Source organism: Semicossyphus pulcher, unplaced genomic scaffold (assembly GCF_022749685.1).
Source record: "Semicossyphus pulcher isolate SPU_LCO1_2020_fin unplaced genomic scaffold, fSemPul1.0.p SCAF_6, whole genome shotgun sequence".
NCBI classification, from domain to species: Eukaryota; Metazoa; Chordata; class Actinopteri; order Labriformes; family Labridae; genus Semicossyphus; species Semicossyphus pulcher.
The window spans coordinates 33,142,597-33,150,000 of record NW_027211737.1 but is presented as its reverse complement, the minus strand read 5'-3'; the positions used below and the strand labels follow the sequence as shown (position 1 = coordinate 33,150,000).

Genomic DNA, 7,404 nt, shown 5'->3' with positions numbered 1-7,404 from the left:
CGACGTGTCTCGTCTCTGTAAAGGAGCAGGACTGCTCCTCTGTGAACAGGACGCCTTCTGCACCTGTCAGTTTGAGACACTCAGCATTCATGTAGGACTGAAGCACCGCGTCTGAATAAACTGGACAATAAACGAAATGACTGCAGGCGTCTTTCTGGTTTTATTGACTTGCTGCTTTGTTTCTGTGTTCGTCACCATTTTGTAGATTTTTTTCTTCTGTATTAAATAAAAATGTAAAATGTGACGCTCTACGTGCTTTTGTTTTGAGTGCATTTCCACAGATGCAGGAGGTCTGACAGGGAGGATGGAAGAGGTGGAAATGAAGTGAGATTTTTAAAGACAAAAAGAATTTCCTGTGAAAACAACAAAAGCTGTTTGTTGGTCTCGTCGTGTTACGCTCCGTCGGGTCAGCCTTCTCTCACGTCGTCATGTGACCGTGGATGAATGGAGGTGAACCGTTTCCTGTCTGTCACTGATGGAGCTGGGATGTTTCTCCTGAGCATCATGTGACTCTCAGGTGACTCTGTAGAATTAATTATCCTCTTCACACTTTCAAACTTGTTTCTTTTGATTTTTCTGTCTTTAAAAAATCAAAAACAGTTTTTGTTGTCAGAGCCGATGACATCATGTCTGTGCAGCAGCAGGTGTGTGAGACGACCTGAGATATTGTGCCGTCTCCTTTTCAAATGTAAAAATACAAACAGCCGCACACGTCAGTGTTTCTGCAGCCACAGGCCGTCCTGCTCTCCTGCCATCGTGTGGGACATTCGTTGATGACGTCATTACGTTGGGATACGTGCGGTGATTTACTGCGGTGAGTTTTAGATGATCCTGTGTAAATTGGTCTAAAATAAAACCTACAACAATTCGACTTCATTTGTTTTCTAACAGAAAGCAAAGTACTCGGTGCTTCCTTTCTCGTCGCACATTCGTTGATGACGTTACGCTTTGTGTAAAATGTGGTGAACGTGTGCGGAGGGCGACCTGGCTGCAGGAGAGACAAACAATAGAGAATCTTTTGAATAACTGACATCAGCTTAAGCTTGTGCAGATTTTAATGAATAATTTGAAGAAATCACAAGAAGCTCTAAATGTCCACGTGTCTCTGTCGCTGCAGAAACTCGCTCGCACTCGTTCAGACTTCTGCTGCCGCCATGAGCAGTCTGAGCGCGATCTGCTTTATGTTAATTTATTTGCATATGTTGGACAGTAGAGCCGCTGCCGGCGGCCTGCAGCCTCCTCTCCTCCCGCAGACACTCAGGATGAAGAGGAATTATTCAGCAGCATTAAAAAGGCTAATATCTCTGCTGCTCTCTAACTCCTCGCTCTGTGCATGCTCACATTTCACCACCAGGAGACACATATGATGTTCACTCACTGGCCGACGGCGTTCGGCTGCAAGTCTCCAAGTTTTCAGGAGTCAAGCTGTACTGTGAGTTTTAACATGCATGCTAATCAGCGACGCCTCGTCCTTTCATTATTCGCTCCTCAACACAGAGAGTCCACATTTGGTCTGAAGGAAAACGCCAGCTGTCATGTTTTATTCATTCGCTTTTCACTTCCACTTCTGCTCCGTGTTGTGTTTGCAAAATGCAGCTCGACTCGTGTCCACATTTTATCTGTTACAGCGCGCAGGCCGAGGCTCGGGCCTCCAGCTCCCGGCCGCTCGCTGCAGTCCGTACGGCCGACACAAGGAGCGTCATCGGAACTTCATCTTTATCTCAATCATGACGACGGCTTCACAAACACTTTAGAATCTAACAAACAGAATTAGATCAGCTGTTTGATCCAAATATATACGTATATATATACATATATACGTATATATATACATATATATATATATATATATATATACGTATATATATATATATATATGTATATATGTACATGTACATGTATATATATATGAATGTGTACATATATATATATGTATATATATATCACTGACAAAATGCTTTAACCTTAACGTCTCTGAAAACTCTCCTGTGAGACCAATTAATCGATTGATCTAAATATTAATTGATAATATAGTGATGCAATCGATCACCTGGACAGGTTGAACGCTCAAAAGTAGAACAAGTTTTCAGAGACACACCGTCTTTTTCCTGACGTCGTTTCGTTGTCAGTTTTCTGATTTCACGCTGCTCGTGCAGAGAGCGAGGAGGAAGGTCCACCTGCACAGGAAGTTTAAAACCGCGCTGTGGTGTGAAGCCTTCTATCATGGTTTTAAACATAATGCACACAGGCGTCAGGATTTAACCAGCATGGCTGAATGAGCTGTGACAGCTACAGCCGGGCAGGGAGGCTGCAGGCCGAGGAGAACAACTACTGACAAACTCACATCACCTCCACGCCACAGATGTTAGGGACATTATAGATATGACATCACAATAAGGTCAAATACCAAGCAGGGCACTGCTGGACTGAGAGTTTTAACGTTTAAAATCTTGAAGTAATGTTGAAGCCGTCTCGGCTCATGATCAGTAAACGTGCAGGAACACAAAGACTGTGTGTTCTCAGCCGTCGTCTCTTCATGCGTCCGTCTGTCCGTCTGACTGAGGCGTGTTTGAATCCCTGTGTTTGGAGCACAGATGCACGCTCAGTCCTGTGTGTTCTCTGCAGTCTTAATAGTGTTAACCCGTCAGCTGTCCCCAAACTGAGGACACAAGCGTCTCCTGTGTGTTCGCCCGCTAAGCCGGATTTTCACTCCTTCTCACTGAGCGAGTCGCCAACACAACTTCCACTCTCTCAAAGTCTCCTGCTCGTCTTCCTCCTCATCCTCGTTCTGTTCTCCCTGTGCCGACTGATGCTTCGTCTGCGACTCGGTAACATGAAAAAGTTCTGTCCTGTTCAGACACAACAAGGAGAGGATCAGACGCCTTCTCTTGCTGGATCCAGGAGCTGCTCCGATCTTTGCATTTCAAAAAAATGTGATTTCAATTTCAGAATTTCAGATTCTCGAGTTTAACTCAAAAAGCAAAAGAAAGGGCAAAGCAAGAGGAGCTTCAGCTGTTGACATAAAGTTACAAACTCTGCATCACAGTCTAATATCTGCGCTCTGCGTTAAACACCTTCGTATCACATGTTAGAAAGAAGCTTATAATGTTGGTTTGTCAGGTGCTCATTCCTTCTCCTGCTCCGTCACCTCAGCAGTCACCAAAGTCTTCACCTACTTCCTGTCGTCTCTTTTATCACACTTCCTCCTTCCTGTCTCCCTCTTCTCCTTCCTGTCTCCTTTGCTTCCTTCCCTTTGTGTGCCTCCTACATGTCTCTTTGCCCTCCTCGTCGTCTTTCACACTCCCTCTGCGCCTCCATCGCTCTCTGTCCGTTCGGATCGCTGTGCGGGGCTCGCCGCGGCTCTGACAGAGCTCCTAATGAAGACGTAAAACTGCGGGCAGCAGGTTTCTGAAGGTTACTCTGTCTGCGCGCGGGAAGTGAGAAAGAATGGAGCCACTGATGACATGTGACGTTTTCACCAGGGATGATGCAAACCGCTGCTAATGAAGCCGCCGCTGTGGAGGACAGGGGGCCTCTGTGTGTGTGTGTGTGTGTGTGTGTGTGTGTGTGTGTGTGTGTGTGTGTGTGTGTTCTGCTCCAGAGGCCTTTTGGGATTTCAGGGCAGAATATTTGAGTCAATTAGACAGATCGAGTACGTGGGAGTTGCTGCCCTGCACTTGGCCTGATAGGCCCACTTTGTCACACAGTCATCTGACGGTCCTGCTGTTGGCTGCTCAGCTCGAGATCTTTATTATGGCTGTGTGATGATTCAATATGAGCCTGTTTGGACTTCAGGAGGAGGCAGATCTTCATCGTGTGAAGATGTTAAATCCATGATAAGTACGTTTGTCCAAAAGGTCACATAAAGAAGTAACTAAAGCACATTCATGACTTTAGACCTGCAATAGAAATGAGTCGTCATGAACCTTTTACAGGATCATGTACTGTCATAAATCTCCTGCGTTCACCTGCACGTTGTTACGCTGTTTTTACTGCACGTAAGGTAATGTGATGATGTCATCATGAATCCACACGGTGATGACAGACAGACGAGTTTTAGCTTTGAGCTGCAGAAAGAACGAAGTCTCTGTTTGATATAGTTTTTATTTGAGGTGGATTTAAACAGGGTCCCGTAGAAAGTCTAATTCACCTTGAAGACTCGCCTGGCTCTGTGTGTGTTTGAGCTGCATCTGAAGAGTCTCTCTCTCTCTCTTTGTTCCTTTGTACTTCTCTAACTCAGAACAGCGTGTGTGTCTCCTCTGGCTCATGATCTGACGTCCTCCCAAACAGTCACAGAAACAAACATTCAGCTAAATGACGGCTGCACCGTGGAGCTGCTGTACGAGCATGGACGAGCACTTCAGCATCAATTACACCTGATCATCATCAGTCAGAATAATTGAAGGTGAGACAACCTATCAATGTAAAAGATCACACTGTCATTAAGGTTAATAAGCTGCTTTATAAACTATCATCATTAACATCACATACATCTATTAGAGTGATGAACGAGGTGCTGATCAAACAGGAGGTAAAATCTGTGGACGAGGAGACAGACGAGGAGACAGACGAGGAGACAGAAGAGGAGACAGACGAGAGACAGACGAGGAGACAGACGAGGAGACAGACGAGGAGACAGACAAGGAGACAGACGAGGAGACAGACGAGGAGACAGAAGAGGAGACAGACGAGAGACAGAAGAGGAGACAGACAAGAGAGACGAGACGCTTCAGTCAGAAACATTAAAACATTATTGTGTTGAGGACGTTTCCTGAGCTGGGACAGAGAACAAACATCTGGGACTCCTTCAAACGTCTTAAATCAGGCTGAGGCGCTGAGCCAACAACTGCCACATCTGCATCTCTTCTCTCCATTAATAATCAATCTGAGATTGACTCATGTGAGTCTCTGCATCCTAGAGAAGACATCTGTTTGAATCACGAGACAGACAGAGAGACACTGAGAGACAGAGACACACACTGACACACTGAGACACAGAGACACAGAGACACAGAGAGACAGAGACACAGAGACACAGAGAGACACAGAGACACAGAGACACAGAGAGACAGAGACACAGAGAGACAGAGACACAGAGAGACACAGAGACACAAAGACACAGAGACACAGAGAGACACAGAGACACAGAGAGACAGAGACACAGAGACACAGAGAGACAGAGACACAGAGACACAGAGACACAGAGACACACAGAGAGACAGAGAGACAGAGACACAGAGACACACACAGAGACAGAGAGAGACAGAGACACACAGAGAGACACAGAGACACAGAGAGACACAGAGACACAGAGACACAGAGACACAGAGAGACACAAAGAGACAGAGAGACAGAGACACACAGAGAGACACAGAGAGACAGAGAGACACAGAGACACAGAGACACAGAGAGACACAGAGAGAGACACAGATACACAGAGACACAGAGAGACACAGAGACACAGAGAGACAGAGAGACAGAGACACACAGAGAGACACAGAGACACAGAGACACAGAGAGACACAGAGACACAGAGAGACACACAGACACAGAGACACACAGAGACACACAGAGACACACAGACACAGAGACACACAGAGACACACAGAGACACAGAGACACAGAGGCACAGAGGCACAGAGACACAATGAGACACACAGAGACACACACAGAGACACACAGAGACACACACAGAGACACACACAGACACACACAGAGACACACAGAGACACACACAGAGACACACAGAGAGACACAGAGACACAGAGACACAGAGACACAGATACACAGAGACACACACAGAGACACAGAGACACAGAGAGACACAGAGACACAGAGACACAGAGACACACAGAGACACACAGAGACACACAGAGACACACAGAGAGACACAGAGACACAGAGAGACACAGAGACACAGAGAGACAGAGAGACAGAGACACACAGAGATACACACATTTAAAGGGAAAGCAGCTGCACAGAGTTTCTTTTCAGCCACAGGACATGAAGAGGAAATATCATACTTTTTATTGCTCTCAGACAGTATCAGTAGAAACCTGCACCATCCATGAGTCTGAGTCGGAGATAAAGCAGCCTGTAAATCCTGCTGGCTGAGGTCACCTCACACAGCAGTGAAAATTCATCAGTGTCAACCACAGATGAAAACGTCTTCCCATAGCTGCACGGCCCATAGTTTAGGATGACAGCTCTCGGCTCATTAGCATGTTTAAGCTCATTAGCATAATTAAGCTCATGTTTAAAAAATGGCAGCAGCCTGGCACTGAAGGAGTTAACGAGGTGAAGCCCGTAATTGGACGAGGAGTGACCCTCCTGACGGGGACGAGGATAATTCACTTAAACGGTCACTGGAGGCCGAACACAACAGACACAGTTACAGTCTTACTGTTAATAAATACAGAAATACATGAAACTAATACAGCAGCATGAAAACGTCTGACATGGCTTCATGATGAAGTTTGTACGTCTGACAGGACGGCTTCAAGGAGCTGGTTACTGTCAACATAAAGGTCGAAATAAGCTGCTGACCTGCACCGCTGACAGAGATCCTGTATATGAACTGATCACGCTGTTTAACACTATGATTCCAACACGTCTCACAGTGACTCTAAAGCAAGCTGCACTCAAACAGGGGGACTGGGTCAGTGGCCTTATTTAGGTACGTCATAAATATGCAGCTTGATTTTCAAAATAAAAGGCTCAAGTTGGCGACAATAAATAAGTAATGTCTTTTGACAGTCTGACACTGAACCCTGATCTGCTGGATTGTTGGGCCATGTCCTAACACCGATGTCCTAACACCGATGTTCTAACACCGATGTTCTAACACCGATGTCCTAACACAGACGTTCTAACACCGATGTCCTAACACCGATGTTCTAACACAGACGTTCTAACACTGATGTCCTAACACTGATGTCCTAACACCGATGTCCTAACACCGATGTTCTAACACCGACGTTCTAACACAGACGTTCTAACACCGATGTCCTAACACTGATGTTCTAACACTGATGTTCTAACACTGATGTCCTAACACCGATGTTCTAACCCAGACGTTCTAACACCGATGTTCTAACAGTGATGTCCTAACACCTATGTTTTAACACAGACGTTCTAACACTGATGTCCTAACACTGATGTTCTAACACCTATGTTCTAACACAGACGTTCTAACAGTGATGTCCTAACACCGATGTTCTAACACAGACGTTCTAACACTGATGTCCTAACACTGATGTCCTAACACCGATGTCCTAACACCTATGTTCTAACACAGACGTTCTAACACAGACGTTCTGACACCAATGTCCTTACACCGATGTCCTAACACCGATGTTCTAACACCGACGTTCTAACACCGATGTTCTAACACCAATGTCCTAA

At 45.7% G+C, this 7,404-nt stretch overlaps 1 protein-coding gene across 1 annotated transcript in view; it reads right to left on the bottom strand.

The window, feature by feature from the left end:
• antxr2a (ANTXR cell adhesion molecule 2a) overlaps positions 1-7,404 on the bottom strand; it is an 86,452-nt gene that overhangs the window by 23,340 nt on the left and 55,708 nt on the right. The gene's annotated exons all lie outside the window — the stretch shown is intronic.